Below are 15,471 nucleotides of genomic sequence, written 5' to 3' on the forward strand. Positions count from 1 at the left end.
TGTTTGAAGAGGCCTGTCACATACAGGGCCACAGACTGAGCTAGCCATGCCTCCTGCACTGCATTCTTGCAGTCTGAGCAGAACCTTATAAAGAAGTTATTGAAATCATATTTCAACCAATGGGCTGAGACCTGCCCTGTCCAATCAAAGCTGAGCAACTATATCCTCATTTGCATCTTTACCAACCAAGCAGAGTGGCTAGATAACAACCAGTCAGAATGTGTGATTCTGACCAATCAGGACAGTGCAATTTGCATCAATCAAACAGTAAAAATTTTGATTCCTTATTTGCATAAAAACAGACCAATCCAGGATCAGGATGGCACTTTATAAAAGGCAGCATCCCCTTTGTCAGGAGCATGTATTTTCAATTTTTCCCCTTCCTCTAGGCTGCATTTTCCCCAGTTTGCAAACTGTTTACCTGAATAAAGTCTTGCCTCCACCCTCCACCACACCCCAGATTGGGTACTCCTGTTAGCATTGGGTTGGTGGCAGAGACTCTTCGTTGACAACAGCAATCTGAATACCCTCAGGATTCTGAATCTTACTAGGCAAAGATGATCTAATTCTTGCTGGGTCCTCCCACAATGAAGAATGGACAGGAGGGAGCTCTGGGAGTCGGGGGAGCTGCCAGGTGCTATAAACGGAATAGGTCAGAGAGCCCTACAGCGTGGGAGTAGAATGGGTGGTGGTGGGTTAACAGCTACAAAGGGAATGAGAGGAAGGAGGGAGGAGCTGATTTGCTAGGACAACTCTTAGAGTGACTCAGAAGTCGGCAGAAAATAGCCTGTTCTCCCACATCTGCCTCATTGTCAGGCAATGAGGTACTTCCTCATTGCACACCCTTAGGCTGAGCAAAAGGGTGGAGGAGGAAATGGGATTTTTCAAATTCATGGGCCTATTCCAGCACCTGAACTGTGTGTTTGGAATCATCTCAAGACATTTTGTTTCAAGTCAAGTCACTATTTGTTGAGCACCTACTACGTGCCTGGCCCTTTATCTTGCCTCTCAGAGTGTCAGTCACCTGAACACAGGGCATGATGTCTTTCTGAAGTTCTGTATTTCCTAGTTCATTACCTAAAAGGCACCTGGGCTGCTGTTGAGCACCTCAGTACAGCCTTGCTGTCTTTCAAGTATACAAATGACCCTCTCAAGCCTATAATCAATCAGTAAGGGGAGGCATGAAGCTTTTTCCTGGCTCTGTTGATTTTATAGTCATCTAGGTCCCTTCTCTGGACCTGTCCTCGTAAGTGCCAGTGTGAGATAAACAAAAATATGGCACAGGTTTGGAATCATTCATCACTGTTGGAAGTTCTTCCTTTCCCATTTACTAGCTTTATGACTTTATTTAATTTCTCCGAATCCCTATCGTCTCATCTCTAAAATTGGCACAATGATGTCTAGCTTCAAGGTTAGAAATGATTTTTTCATGAAGTAGTGGGGATTAAATATATGAAAGTACCTGGCACAGTGATGACATAAAAACTGGTTTACTTCTTTCCAATTTCCCTGTGACTGAACAGACTGACCACATCCCTCCACCAGACTGTAAATTGAATGAGGGCAGGGCTGCATCTGTCTTGAAGATTATATCTGCCTAGGTGAACATTAAGCCCCGGTTTTGTTTAATAATTGTTAAGATTAGTACATTATTAAAGTTAGTACACTATTTATGCATTATCAATATTCAATTGTATTATAAGCATTTATTGTATCGTATTTAAAATAATGTGGTTGTTAATCTTTTGAATCAGTCTGTGAACTGAAAAGGAATCCTGAAACCTTGACCTCAGGTAGGGATGTATATCCTCTCCCCTCTTTGGTCCTGATAGGGCTTCCAGCCACCAGCAAGATCTTCGTCCCTGCGTTCATAAGAAGGGACAGACACTCCTTGGATCCTCTACACTGTCCTTTGTTCCAGCTTCACTGCAAACGCCATTGCCCACAGTATAAGGGTGTGAAGGGCACAAAAAAGTCCCCTCGTCTGACAAGCATAGCGTGGAAAACCTTGATGCTCAAATTTGCAATTACTCATTCGACTTCCACCTGTGAAGCAAGTCAGACTCGGTTTATACTCTCCCTGGTGCTAGCCGGTGTTCCCTCCCCAGGGGCTCCAGAGCAAGTATGCTCTTCTAAATGTAACGTGAAAAGAGAAAGGGCGGGGGTCTCCGGGTTTTTCATCTTTGCGCCCTTGCTTCTAGCACCACACCCACAAGCTCGTCCAAGAAAAAAGGAGAAAGCAGGAAAGACGTTACCAGGTTTTCAACAAATTCTAAAGCAGACACTAAGCGCACTTTAAACGTTAATGTGGCCCAATCGATCAGGGCACCCGCCATTCCTAAGCTTCCTAGACCAGGAGGGTTAAGGCACGAAGCACTCGCCCGGTCCTGCCCGGAAACCACACAGAGGATGGAAAGTTGCAGAAGCCGGGCGGGGAGGGGCGCGAGCCAAACGCCAAGATCAGGCCGGAGGGGGATGCTTCCTCCCGGAAGTGACGCGAGCTCAATCCCAGCTTGGCTCTCCCCAAACAAAAGGGATCTTGGGGCCCCGGGAGGAGCCTCAATGACATTGGAGAAGCCCCGCCTCCAGCCGGCGCGAATTGGTGCCGGGGCTGGAGAGGCGAGGTGGCGATTGGCCCTGGCGAATGCCAGTGCCCCCGCCTGGTGGTTGAGGGGCGGGGACTCGGGAAACTGTGGATGGGAGCGGGTTCGCGGAGGCGGTGGGGAGCGGAGCCCGGAGCGCCGGGGAAAGGTAGGAGCCGCTAGGGCTGGGGCTTGGCGGTGGCTGGGAGGCCGTGTTCTCAAGAGAAAACTAAGGGTAGGACCATCAGTGTCCTCCCGCCACCGTCCCAACTGCCATTCGCGTCCATCCCCGGAGGGGGCGGGGCCGTCTCTTCCACCTCCCGGTATTCCCCGTGGAGGCGGCTCCTCATCCTTCGAGGCTCCTTGCAGCTACTTATTATCCCTCATCAATCCAGCTCCATTGAAGGGGCTCCCCTCCTGACATGTCTGATTTAAAGACACACCCCCGCCCAGCGCCCCAACCTTGGGGGAGGGCGCACAGGTTCCCATTCTTTAGGCTGCCGCTCCCACCCCATTTTGTCCCCCGGGGAGGCCAGACATCCCTTCCAACACCTGCCCCTGCTCGCTAAGGTGGCACCAGAGCTGGTTTCTTCCATAAGATAAAAATCAGTGTTTTCCAAAAAAAGAGTGATGGAGCAAAGCAAAAATCAAAGACCCGATCCAGGCTGCCAGCTCCACAGACCAGGCGGCCTTCCCCCACGTCAGTTCTTCCCATCCCCCATGCTCTGGTCCTCAGCCTTCCTCCCGAAACCCCTCAGATCCTCTGTCCTCCTGTGGGGGTCGAGAGCCCACCTGCTGCGGGGCTTTTTTTTTTTTTTTTAGACTCTGGAGGAAGGAGAAATAGTAACTCCCCATCCCCACGCCCCCCTTTGTACCTTCCCTCTACTCTGTTCTTTCAGGGAGAACCCGACTTCTAAGGGTTTTTCAGGTTTGAGTTGTGTTTCATTTTTGCTTTCCACCTTATTTCTTCCCTGAGAACTTGATGAAAAACCATCCTTGATGTTTCACAGTGAAGTGGGTGTGTTGGCCATCCCCAGAGTTGGCCTTGTGTGGGGAGGAGTGCAGTGTGTATTGACTGTCAGTGAATAACAGCATACTTTCAAATCAAACAGTATTGATGAGTAAATAAAGAGCATTAGATTAGGAATGAGTCTAGGGTGGGCTGGTCCGTTGCTCAGGGAGACTGCAGTTAACCTTGAAGGTATATAGTTCGGTTGTTAACCTTGGAGGTATATAGTTCGGTTGAAACAAGGCAGGAAGTGTCTGAAGAAAATTCAGGATCTGTCCTCTAGGTTTATGATTAATCGGGTCCTGTGGCCTTTAGTTACTCTCTAGCCCCCCTTTTTATGGCGGGTGTTTCCCTCCAGGAGGAACTGATACATACATGGTGTTACAGATTGGTTTTACAAGAACAGGGTTACCCACCAAAGTTTGGGGGATGAAAAGTAAGAACACATTTTAAATCTCAGAGAGAAGGATAAATAAAAACAAAGTTAACTTTAGCTATTCACGCGTGTTGTAACTACCAAAAGTATCTCTGTGGTGCTCTCATAAGGCTTGTCAAACTGGCCTTCATTTCAGCAGGTGCAAAATATTGATGATTTGGGCCGAACGTTAATGCCGTTGAATCCTCAGTAATCATCTATTGCTAGCACTTGCATTTATTAAAATTTGCCACATTTTTTTAGCTTATTTCTTTTGCTTTCTATCTGTAGTCCATCTTACTACTGTTTTCTATAGCTAAAGCTAATAACAATGAGATGCAAGGAGTTGGACTCAGAGAAGGTGATGATAATGGCTGTTTTTCGCCTTCCTGATGAAAATTTCTGAATGTAGACTTCCTGAAGGTAATTATTTTTGAATACCCAGGCTCAAAGTTTTCAGAGCCACTCTCGGTGCTCACAGATCTGCTCAGTGATTGTTTCCAGATCTCCATTAAAACAGCACAAAGGAGAAACTGTGCCGAGGGTCCCTCCAGCAAACACAAAGTGCACTGCAGTAGGAGGCTAAGACGCTTTTCCCTGCAAGAGCAGCAGGAAAAACTAAAGGCAGAACAGGAAATCCCAAAAAGATATATCTTATTACATGAGCAGAGAACAGAAAATAAACTAAGGTAAGAGACCAAGGAGACCAAAGTAGTGGTCATTGCCAGGGCCTTAATGAACAGTGAAAAAGCAAGTCATGCTCTTTGATTATTTGGCACAATAAAGACCTGTTCGATACACGTTTGTGTCTTAGAAATCTTTTATTTTTATTTTTTTTTTTATTGGGAACAGTGTGTTTTTCCAGGACCCATCAGCTCCAAATCAAGTAATTGTCTTCAATCTAGTTGTGGAAGATGCATCTCGGCCCATGTGGGAATCGAACCGGCAATCTTGGTGTTATGAGCACTGCGCTCTAACCACCTGAGTTAACCGGCTGCCCCAGGGTCTTGGAAATCTTTTCTCTAACTTTTTCAACACCTATTTGGTCATATTAGATGAAGAAAAGCATCGCATGCAGAGGATTTTTATATATATATGTCTAGTCTATCTCATTAAATTATAAATTCTTTGAGAGCAGGTAGTATGGTTTTGTTTTTTCTTTTTAAAAAATCTTCGTGTCTTTCACAGTGCCTGGTATATATAGTTTGATTTAATGAATATTTGCTGAACTCAGTTTAAAGCTATCACCTTAGTCTAGAAAGATAATGTACTGATAAGATATGGCACATCTTGTTAGTATGAACAATCCACTTTTTGTCTTAATTTTTATTTTCCCTGTCTGATGACTCACGAAACTACAGTATCTTAAGTAATTCTGAAATATTGAATTTTCTATAAGAAAATGTCTGCTGGTTAGATATATAATCTTGCTGTAATGAAATCTGAATCAGATTTATTGATGTAATCAGCCCTAGTCATTTTAGGATTTTATTTTCCTAAGACTGACCAGAGAGGAATGAAGTCCATTTAGGAGAGCATACTAGGAACTGATTGCTGGGTTTTGTTTAAGAATGGTTTCTGAGTGTTTGGTTTTGAGAAGTTACCGATCCACTCTAGGGTTTTGTTAATGGATTTGTAGTTGATTTTGTGCTGCTCTCAAGAAGTTAGAGTAAATGCGTGAACAGGAGCACATATAGCAGTGGGTCCCTGAATGGACTCATCCGTCCACAGTGGGTTTATGTCTTGGCAGCGCTGGGTGCAGTGCTCCCAGTGAACTTGCAGAACTGGATTGGAATTCTTGGTTTTTCTGAGTGGAGCAGAATGGTGTTTTTGGAGGTCATCATTGAATTGGTGTTTGGTGGCATGAGACAAGAAACAGATTTCTTTCTAGAGGAAATTTATCCTGTCTGTGGTGTTTGACCCCAGGAATGGCTTGTCAGCCTGTTTCTAAAGGCCCCCCCCCCATTTCCTGAATGTTTGCTAAAACTAAAAATCAAGTCTTCCAAGTTTCAGTTCAAAGCATTTCAGTGAGAAAATGACGTATTTATCGTGAGGCTATAGAGTGTGGTAATTTACAGTGCAGATTTTAAGGCAAATTTGGGTTCAAATCGCAATGCTGCTACTCTCACTGTGAGCAAGAATGAGAGTAGTTTTCTGTCTTCACCACATCCCAGTTTCCTCTGCTGTGAAATAGGAATAACTTCTAGAATTTTTTTTAAGGATTACAAAGCAAGGTACCTAACATGTAGGAAGTACTCAATAATTGGTAGGTATTATTGTCGTTATTATTAATACTTTGCATGTGTGCTAAACAATTTAACATTAAACATTTTTACTTCTTGAGCATTTCAGCAAAGGTGATGAATTAGTGTCTGATTTTAGTTATTGGTTGATTTTGTTTTAAATTTTTCAATATACAGCTAAGATTTCTAAATAGAGTGAAACAAAGCTTGTATCTGTCATGAGCTCAGACATCTGATTCGGGGGTTTTTAGGAGAGTGTGTGTCTGTCTTATAGTGTGTGTTTCATAATTGTGTCATGTAAATTATCTCTTGAAATTTTTGGCCGGGAAATAAGACAGGCAAAGGGATTCAGCCATCTGATGTCGTCTCTCTGAATTGCCCATTGTTCCATTCTAGACTCTACTCTTAAGTACCTCTATCCTGAGAGTCATATAAATGGTTTGGTGGATACTGTGATACTGTCCCTCCTGTGAGATTTACGGGCTTTTCAGTGATAACTTTGATTAAAAGTGGTTTTTGCCTTTTGAAGACAACTCCCCCCACGACCCCCCAAAAATGAGGAGCATTCATAGGAAGGATGAAAACCGGTGAGAAGAAACCACCGATGGGGGAGGTGAGAGTGGAGGTGGGGGAGGGAAACAGGCGTTGATGTAAAGAATGCAGTAAGATGGTTCCCCCTGCCAAGTGTTTCCTAGCTCTGTGTTTCAGGGATAGAACTCCCAATCTAACCAGGTCCTTTGCTGCTAAACAGAATCCTTTCTGACTTCTGGAGCCACAAAGATTGTAATCCTTAATTGTTATTACTATTGTTACTGAGGTTAAACACTATAATCCTTAATCATTACCGAGTTCAATAGAAACTAGAAAGGAAAATGGGAGAGCACAGGATGTGGGGTTTACAGACAAAAAGGACTTCTGACCTTGAACTTTGGGAGCCTCAGCATTGATCCTTTGTGCAAAAGCTGCTGAGGAAGGCTGGGCCGAGTGTGCTGGGTCTGCTCTCCTTAGAAGGTGAGGGCCAGGGAGGAGGGAGAATAGAGGGGAGAAGAGGGGGTGGGGGTGGGGTGAATTGTTGCTATGCGTTATAAAGGAGAGAATAACTGACAGGTAAGCTGTAGGAAAAAGAGAGAAGCACTAACTTTGTGTTTTTTGTGGGAAAGGTGCCCTACTCCTTGGTTCCTGCTAAGCAGTTCTTTCTCATACAACAGGTCTTAGAGGAGTAAGAACAGTACCAGTCTGGTGGTTAACTGGTGTAATATTTAAGGGTACAAAAATGATCTGGTCTACTTCTGTGCATCAGCCTCTCCTATTGCCTTTTGTTCTTAAATTAAAGGCACCGAGGTTTTCTGAAAAGGCTCTACCTCTGAAGACTTCTCCACGTGTAAACCTTTAGCCTTCACAGCACTGGCTCTCACCACGTTCCTCTTGGGGGTCTAATTACTTCTCGTTCAGCACATCACAGTCATCATTTCCCCCCTAAAACCAGTTCCTTTTCTGACATCCCTTTTCCTGTTAATGGCATCATCTCTTTAGTCACCCCGTCTGAAAACCTCAGCTGATCAGGGATTCTTTCCCCTCTTGCCTGCTTAAGTGGAACCAGTACCAAGTTACTGTAAATTCTTAATACAGCCCTCTTGCACCAGTCATTTCTTTTGCATTCTTACTGCCACCATCCTAGCTCACACATTTTTGTCTCATACCTATACTCTGAAAGTTTTCTCCCAACTGCTCTTTTCGGCTTCCAGGTCAAATTCAAGCGTATACCTCAAGGCTGAACCTTTCAAACACCAAGCTTTCATTATGACAGTCACCTGGTTAAGAATGTTTAGTGGCGTCTCATTTCCTAAAAGATAAAGTTCAGTTTTGTTGGCTGTAATTCAAGATACTGGACTGTGTGTTTCTTTCCAACCAGCATTCTTTGAGTACCCCTGTTGAACCGGAGACTGCTAGGTGCTGAGTTTAATCAAGGTGAATAAGACAGTATTTAGCATTTGTCTAGACCAGCAGTCATGTGAGACAGAAGACAAATATGTAAACAGATGAATTGATGTAATAGGATGTGATAACTGCTCCCGGGTTATGAATATACAAGTAGATGCATACCTATTTACGTATGTAGCATAATGTAAAAAAAAAGCTGTGATATTTTTAGAAAACTCATTTCTCAGTCGTTGCAAGTTAAAATTGTGACTTGATTAAAAGCTGTAAAAATTCAATGGAAGCGAAGGCACGCTTTCCTCCTATTGCTAAAGTCACAAAAAGCTAGTCTGGGTAAAAGAATGTTCTTTCTTTTCCCAAGTAGTGTGTGTGCAGATACCACCGCCTGAACAAGTGTTGTGCATTGTCCCCTAAGCCAGCTTTCCCAGCAACTGGCCAGGCCATCCCCTCCTTGGAGGTGTCAAGTCAGAAGGAGCAAACTTGTTTGTTTTTTGTTTTTAATTTTATTGGGGAATCGGGCAAGGGGAAAAGACAAGTTGCTGTCCTTTTGTTCTTCAGTCTAGTTGTGGAGGACGTCGCTTCACTGGCTCATGCTGGTATTATTGCACTCTTCCCCGGTGAGGCAGATAGGTCGCCGACCAGTGGATGGCCACTCACAGTGGCTCTTGGCAGCTCACACTGGCTGCCAGCCACTCACGGTAGCTTATGGCACCCACTGCAGCTCCACTGCAGCCTATGCCTTCGCCTTAGCCCGCGACTCAACCGCAGCCCAGCTCCAGGTCGAGCTGTTGTTCACCATCTTAGCTGTAGAGGGCGCAGCGTCACTAGCCCTAATGTGGGATCCGAACCTGGGCCCTGCTTCTCAGAGCTGGTGTCCCAAGCTAGCTCTTAACCAACGCTCCACTCGGCCGACCTGGAGCAAACTTGTTTTGATTTCTGAATTAGACACGTGAATGATAGAAAATGAGGACTCATTGGAAAAAGGAAAACTTCATTATCTTTGCAGATGAAACCAAATATATGCTGTCCAGGGATGGGACATGAGAGAATTGGGCAGTCACCAACTCATTTGAGCCCTTCAGTATCCTGTTAGAGTATGTGTTCTTATCCCGATTTTACAGATGAAGAACTTAAAAGATTAAGTGGATCAGGGAACCCTGAGGTGGCTGAGCCAGGTCGGTTGGCCTCGGGCATTTTCCACTACAACACACTGCCTCCCGGGAGAATTATTGTCCCAGAAGGACCTTGGAGCAAAAACAATTGCTCTGGTCTGTTGTGGGTCATTTCCAACTGATGCCAAATTGTTAAACTTTTTTTTTTTTAATTGGTGACCTGGTTTAGAAGACAAAATTTAAAAGGCAAAACATCATCAGTTATCATATTTCTGTTAGAGCCTTTTGTGAAATTTTTTGCAGTTCAGGGAGGGTCAGGTTGTGGGCAGAGCTAAAACATAGATACCTTGATGTTTCGTGGTTCATCTTCCACACGAAACACTTTGTTTCTTCCCAGTTTGGAATTCAGATGGATTCGAAGACTTCATCGTACATTAACATTTGAAGGGTTTTGTAGTCCAGGCTGCTTCTACACTTGTGGTGCATGAATCATTTCACTGGGAATAAAATCAGTCTACATGTTATTGTTCCCTTGTGGTATTTTACAAATCATGGTGGCATTATTTCAGAAAAGCAAAACTTTAGGGGAGTGATGGACAGATAGATTACATAGACAGATACACATATTTCAATGAAATCATGTAAAAATTTAAACTAAATAAAGCCAATTGACATAGATACTTGAAATGGTTCATACTTCTGGTAATTTCCTGATGTTAAAAGACATACCTTTTTTTTTTTATCTTAATGAAAAAGAATTTATTACCATCATAAAAACTATTATTCATTTTTATTAACATGCATTCCAGTAGCTTACCTAATGTGGTTCTGGTTTGGTCTTGTCTCAGATGAGAGTACTTGAAAGGGTGTAAACAGATATCCAGGTAGACAGACCTGTTTTTAATAGCGTTGTGCTAAATGTCCTCACTTTGGGGTAGAGATGTTTGAATGTTTATTTATGGGTATGAGGCCACTTCCTCCTTTTCCTCAATATACATATAAATCCTGTTGGCAACATAAAGACAATGGGAAAAACAGAGTGAGAGAAAGAGACACACACACACACACACACTCACACACTCACACACTCACACACTCCGAGATGCATTTATTTTTTTTGAGTCTTAAAACGGCTAAACAAAGCAGAAACCCAATACCCATCATGGTGTCCCAGAAAGTGGGTTAGACTAGATCTCAAAACGACATGAGTGTTAGACCTTGTTTTATTATTTAACTGTAATCTTCAGTAATTCACTTAATTCTGGCCTCAATTTTCACCTCTAAAATGAGAGTGCTGAATTACATTATTTCTGAGGCCCCTCCCAGCTTTGTAAATCACATTTTAGCTGAGGTTTTTCTACCACACAATTCCTAAGGCTGATAAAATGAGATCAGATGTGAATAGTGGTTACCAAGTAGCAGGAGTTAGGAAGGAAGTTTCTGGAATCAAATTACATAGGTTCAGATCCCATGTCTGCCACATACCAGATGTGAGACTCTGAGCAAGTTATAGCCTCTGAGCCTCAACTTTCCCATCTGTAAAATGGGGATGATGATGATGATGATAAAGATAAAGAATCTGTTGGTGATGGTTATAGCATCTGTCACCTAAGGTGGTTGTGAGGATTGAATTAATTCATGTGAAGTACTTAGAACAGTGCCTGGAACACATTAATGTTTATCTCAATAAACATATCTTTGTCATTATTACTTGAATTTACATTGCTTGAATTCTTAGAAAACTGCTATAAAACTGAGGTGGTGATGATTAACGTTGATGAACTCAGTTATGTCATTAATTTTTTTTTTTTAAGATTTTATTGGGGACTTGGGGGAGGGGAACAGCATTGGGGAGTTGGGGAAGGGGAACAGACAAGTTGCTGTCCTTTTGTTCTTCAATCTGGTTGTGGAGGACATTGCTTCACTGGCTCATGTTGGTATTATCGTTGCGATCTTCTTGGCTGAGGCAGTTGCTTGCCAGCCGTTGGATGGCGGCTCACAGCAGCCCAGCTCCAGGTCGAGCTGTTGTTCACCATCTTAGCTGTAGAGGGCAGTGTCACTGGCCCTCATGTGGGGTCCGAACCGGGGCCCTGCTGCTCAGAGCTCATGTACCAAGCCAGCTCTTAACTAATGTGTCACTCAGCCAGCTCTGTTATTATTAATTCTGCACTAAGCATAAAGAAAATCTAGTATCCTAGAATCTGATTTGAATAGAGTACAGTACTGTGTATTTGAATAGAGGACTGAAAGTATTTTTAATGTTGACCTTGAAGAGTATTAGAGTTGACCTTAAAGAGCATTAGCTTTATTACAGACCTGGTTTCTTGAGGCCTACTTCAAAGTCGGTATTGACAGTACTGGATAAACAAGTATCTCGATCCCTTAGCACTGTTGTAATTTCTTTATAAGTATTCTATTCATATTATATTTCAGGGTCCTGAAATTTACAGTCTCTAAAACTGTTTCAGAACCATTCTGTTTTATATAATGCTGTCTATAGTGTGGCTGGGAAAAGACTGCTACAAGGCCTTCTGAGAAATGGTAATGGGAAAGCTTAGATCTAGTGGCTCTAATCATCTTTAAAAGTTGTAAATGGTTAGCATGTTGTACTAGTTTGCTCAGGCTGCCATAACAAAGTACCACAAACCAGGTGGCTTAAACAAAAGAAATTAATTTTCTCAAAAAAAAAAAAAAGTAAATAAATAAATAAGGGCCGGCCAAGTGGCGCGTTAGTTAAGAATTGGCTTGGGACACCAGCTCTGAGCAGCAGGGCCCCGGTTCAAATCCCACATGAGGGCCAGTGACACTGCCCTCTACAGCTACGATGGTGAACAACAGCTCGACCTGGAGCTGGGCTGCCGTGAGTCACCGGCGACGGCGTAGGCTGCTGTGGGGCTGGCCGGCAACGGTCATGAGCTTTCGTGAGCTGCCGTGAGTGGCTGTCCAATGGCCAGTGAGCGACTGCCTTACCTGGGAAGAACGCAATGATAATACCAACATGGGCTAGTAAAGCAACTTGTCTCTTCCCCTTCCGTGATTCCCCAATGCTGTTTCCCTCCCCCAATTCCCCAATAAAATCTTTAAAAGATAATAATAATTTTTTTTCCTCACAGTCCTGGAGGCTAGAAGTCCAAAATCAACCTGTCCTCAGAATTAGTTTCTTCTGAGGCCTCTCTTTGGCTTCTACAAAAGATGGCCATCTGCCAACAGGTGGCAGGATGGCTCAGCTAAAAGAAAGGAAAAAAAAAAAAAAAAAAAAGATGGCCATCTTCTCCCTGGGTCTTCACACGGTCTTTTCTTGGCCTGAGTTTGTGTCCAAATTTCCTCTTAATACAGGACACCAGTCAGATTAGATTAGGACCCACCCTAATGTCCTCGTTTTAATTTACTCACCTCTTTAAAGACCCTGTTTCCAAATGCAGTCACATTCTGAGGTACTGGGGGTGAGGACTTCAACCTGCGGATTTGCGGATGGGACACAGTTCAGCCTATAACACACGTAATAACACAAGAGACACATAGGATCCAAATAGTCCAGTAATATCTTTTACCTTCAACTAAAAGAAGATTATTTGACATTTGTAGTAAAGCTTGTATTGCTTAGTACTATAGAATTCGGTAAAATGAGATTCATTTTTATACCTTGGTTTTAGAACCTTTGTAAATAATAATAGTAAAAACAGCTCCCTTTAGTAAATGTACAAAAGATCTGTTTTCGTGATCAGAAAATTATTTTCTGCTGGCACTTTGACATGTGTTTCTTCCCTAGCCTAATCCTAAAATCCAAAAGTGGAATGAGAGGTACAGTTTGTGATGTTGTCACTCTCTTACCCGCAAATACATAAATAACCAACCCTCTGAAAACCCAGAATTGCAAGAGGGTGGGGAAACTTAAATCTTTCGAGATAGTCAAGGTAACAACGCGTCAACACCTTCCAGCCCAAAATGGAGGCTGTTTTGGATCTATTTTTAAAACAGCAGTACATTTTTGTCCATATTTAAATTTAGTATTTGTAAAAGTGACACATTTTTCTAATTTCATATATACTGGGTTTTTAAGGAAGCAAATTATCTAGTGGAAAGCTGTCAAAAACACTCGTTTTGTATGTTAGTGTTGGCTCTTTGAATTTTAAGAATTAAATGGCCTCCTACATTTTGAGTTTGCTTATATGTTTGTGAAAGATATATTTTCTTTACATAATTGGAGCAAATTTGCTTTGTATCTTTGCTCCTATCTTATCACTAATACTAGAATGGCCTGAATCTGTCAGTTGTAGCCAAAGTATAAATTTCTTAAATTTGCTATCTGAGCATATAATAAAAGAAGTAATTTTTATCCAATTTTGCAAGAGTGATCTGGGTAAAACAACTGGTTTGTTTTTTATACTAGCCTCATTGATTTTTTTAAAAAAATAGATCTTGTAAAATTTTTTGAGGAAAATCCATGTCAGGAAATACCTAGGATTTATCAAAAAATGTTCTTTTCCCTCTTTTGTGTTCCATATCACCCACCACCGTGAAATAAAGCCTTCAGTTCCATGCAAAGACATACACACACCCAGATACTAGATAGACAGACATATTTGTACTCCACCCTGCCCTACCCTGCTGCTTACATAGCTATAGAAGCTGTTTGGGTGTTGCTTTCTTGCCACCCAGTCTCTATATGGCAAAAAGGCACCAAAGCCTGCTTCCCATTGAATTGATTCAGAGTTCCAGAGCAAAAGCTGGGACTTCCTCAAGAAGGAAGAGGCACAACCAGAATGAGTGGAGCCCTGGGTATTGTCCAGAGAAGGGGAAAGGTCAGAATAAAGGGAACAGCCCAAGCCACAGCGACCTGCTCCATGGCCAGTCAGCACTGCTGTGTAGGAGGTTCTGGGGAGCAGAGGGGCAGCTTTCTTAATACCTATAACACCTGTGACTGTTGGCACATGGAAGTTCATGGGGAAGAGACTTGTGCCCTCCTGGCTATTGGCCCTGACTTGGTGGGAAGTCGCAAGTGAATAGACCAGATGGAATGCTGGGCAAGCTCATGTGTGAAATCACTTATGGGTAACTTATAAATAAATAATAAATACACTAATTTCTAGGATATTAAAATATGTATAACTTTGTCTTTTTTATTATATATTTACATGTTGTTGTTTTTTTAAAGATTTTTATTGGGGAAGGGGAACAGTGTTGGGGAATTGGGGAAGGGGAACAGCCAAGTTGTTGTCTTTCAGTCTTAGTTGTGGAGGGCGCAACTAGGTCAGCTCCAAGTCCAGTCGCCATCTGGCTGCCCATCGACAGCTCGTGGCCGCTCAGCTCAAGGTGCCGTGTTCAGTCTTAGTTGCGGGCAGGCGTAGCCACCATCCCATGCAGGAGTTGAACTGGCAACCTTGTTAGGAGCACGTGCTCTCACCAGCTGAGCCATCCTGCCACCTGTTGGCAGCTCAGCAGCCGCTCAGCTTGGGCGCAGCTCACTGGCTCATGTGGGAATCGAACTGGTGACCCTGTTGCTCAGAACTCGCGCTCTTAATCAGCTGAGCCACTTGGCCGGCCCTACATGTATTTTTTTAATTGAGAAAACTGTGACGCTTAATATAGCTACAGCTAGCTGTACCACAAGTGTCTGATAATCTATCCAGACAACTTGTCCGCAAGTGGTCTTTATTTCAAATTTATAGACTGTAGTATTCTTTAGACAGAAATGTCTGTGTCTAAACTCTAAGGAAAGGGAAAGCTGGGTCTCGGATTCTAATGGAAGGAATGAGCTGAGCATCTGGTTGAAATGATCTTGTCTTTCAAAGTTACTTAATGGATGATGACAGTGACAAATAACAGCTCATTTAGAAAATGAGCAGAGAATGTGTGTGTGTAGACTGCACTGTGGCATGCCGAAAATCTGGCAGTCATATTTCTGATAATGAATATGGAATTAGAAATGGCTTTTTCCTGAAAATCTGAGGCCACATAATTTGTATATTGGGCAGAAATTGCTGGAGGGGCTTATTTAGTGGTTTGCCTGTGTGATGGCTGCTCTCGAGTTACCGACTGCGCAACACTCACGCTTCCTCTCCTGAGTGGAGAGATTCATAATTAGGTTAATGACTGGGTCTTGGTTGAATGACACAGCATTTATTACTGCATGATTCCTCCTTTAACATTCTCCCCATTTGACTGTCAGGTT

General features: G+C 43.0%; 1 protein-coding gene and 1 long non-coding RNA gene across 3 annotated transcripts in view; one reads left to right on the top strand and one right to left on the bottom strand.

Moving 5' to 3' along the window:
• Positions 1–2,656: 2,656 nt before the first annotated feature.
• CTTNBP2NL (CTTNBP2 N-terminal like) overlaps positions 2,657–15,471 on the top strand; it is a 50,042-nt gene continuing 37,227 nt past the window's right edge. Inside the window, exon 1 of the mRNA XM_019659169.1 lies at positions 2,657–2,751. The gene's annotated coding sequence lies outside the window, so the exon portion shown is untranslated. The remainder of the gene's footprint in view (positions 2,752–15,471) is intronic.
• LOC109391558 (uncharacterized) lies at positions 9,041–12,815 on the bottom strand. Of its 2 annotated transcripts, XR_002125873.1 has the most exons (4): positions 12,693–12,815; positions 10,117–10,304; positions 9,646–9,796; positions 9,041–9,123 (listed from the first exon to the last, which is right to left on the bottom strand). It is a non-coding gene; the product is annotated as an uncharacterized LOC109391558 (long non-coding RNA). The 2 variants fall into 2 exon arrangements; XR_002125872.1 differs by having other exon boundaries at positions 9,050–9,796.

Source organism: Hipposideros armiger, unplaced genomic scaffold (genome assembly GCF_001890085.2).
Source record: "Hipposideros armiger isolate ML-2016 unplaced genomic scaffold, ASM189008v1 scaffold_297, whole genome shotgun sequence".
Lineage (NCBI taxonomy): Eukaryota > Metazoa > Chordata > Mammalia > Chiroptera > Hipposideridae > Hipposideros > Hipposideros armiger.